Raw genomic sequence first — 1,745 nt, 5'->3', positions numbered from 1 at the left:
TGTCGTTTACGTTGGTTATAACATACTGTTATGTTGTTAAAAAGCTGTTTGAATGGTTTGAATTGTGAGTTGTTTAGAAAACCATGTTAATAACTTGAAGTAGGGTTAGTGACGGTATTACATGATTATGTTAGATTCAGTTATATTGGTTAATGTTAACTTACAACATTCGTTCTGTTGTGATAATTATGCAGGATGTACTACCTTGGTTTCGAACTGATTTCAGAATTTGCATCTGTACCGAATTGGGGTGGGCTGCCACGGTTAATTCTTGCACTTTTGGTAATTTTTTATTAGCGAGTTTCAATGATGTCTATGTGTAATTATTAGGATTTAATTAAGGGTATACTTATTTTCCTGTGGAATGCTAACTGTGGCGTTGTTATGTATGTTCTAAAACTTTTGATTTGTGCCGTTTCTGACTTGTGGAAAATTCATGGATGAATATATGACAATTCTGCTTCATGAATGAATGAAGAATTTCTTCTGTGAAACTGGAATTTTGTGAATGAGTGAATCTTTAAAAATTGGAATGGATGAAGAAAATTGCTTTTGTGAAACTGGAATTTCGTTTATATATCCTTCAAAATCTGTTACAATGCTCATGAAATTAATGCTAAACTTATATGAAATGCAATGGTTAGTTACAAATCAAAATGTTAGTTTCAATTTGGACTTGAGTGGATGTGTAACTTAATTTGGCTTTGTTTTGTTATATTGGTTAGTTTTGTGAATTATGAATATAATGTTATCGTGGACTTGTATAATGGTATGTTGTGATGACAATTGGTCTATTCCGTTTCTGGTATGAATTAAGAACTTCTGTTATAGTTTGCAGGGTGGTATGAACTTTTATCCTGGCCTTTTTTGTTAGTTGCAATTCCGAAAGTGGTTTTTAAACTGTTATTGAAACGTGCAGGTTGATATTCATTCTGAACCTGTTTATTACACACTTATGCATGCTATGCTTGGATTACGGAAAGCCCACATCCTGTTGAAAGGGGCAACAGTAGTATATAGCAAAAATAAAGATGCGGAGAAGTTGTTTTTTATACCGTTTAATACCGGGTTAGCATTTCATTCTAAATTCATCTATTATAATTATTTTCCAAGTTACCATCTAACATTTGCCTAATCATTACAGTGGACATTGGTTGTTGCTCGCAATCAATCCTATCCGAGAAATTGTGTATTATCTTGACTCGTTAGGAAATGATTGGACAACATACCCGGATATGAAGGTCCTAATTGACACGTAAGTGAGAATGTTCAAAATTTTTCTTAGTTTATGTGAATTGTTCTAATTGCTTCATTTTATTTTATTAGCGTCCTACAAGCTTTTCGGGCCCAACGAGATATCCAAACCTCAAGGAGGGGCGCCAACTCCATTACATGGATTAAAGTGGCGGTATATTTTTAATTACCACATTTTTATTATATTAGTGATGACACTTGATAAAACTTAGGATTTATAATCCATATTTTTTTTTCATATGTAGTGTCCTCAACAACGTAATCAAATAGATTGCGGGTATTTCATGTTGAGGTTTATGCGAGATACTCTTGCTTTGGGCCGATTAAAGATTCCCACCGATGTATGTATTTCTAACTTATGAGTTATTTTTATATTTACACATATCTCATATAATTAAATAGTTGGAATTAATTCAAAATATGTTATATTATTATGTAGTACTTTGATGAATTCAAGTGTGCATTTTATACAAAGGATCAAGTGGACGAAA

The sequence above is a fragment of the Lathyrus oleraceus genome, chromosome 7 (genome assembly GCF_024323335.1).
Source record: "Lathyrus oleraceus cultivar Zhongwan6 chromosome 7, CAAS_Psat_ZW6_1.0, whole genome shotgun sequence".
NCBI lineage: Eukaryota > Viridiplantae > Streptophyta > Magnoliopsida > Fabales > Fabaceae > Lathyrus > Lathyrus oleraceus.
This window is presented reverse-complemented; position numbering follows the sequence as displayed.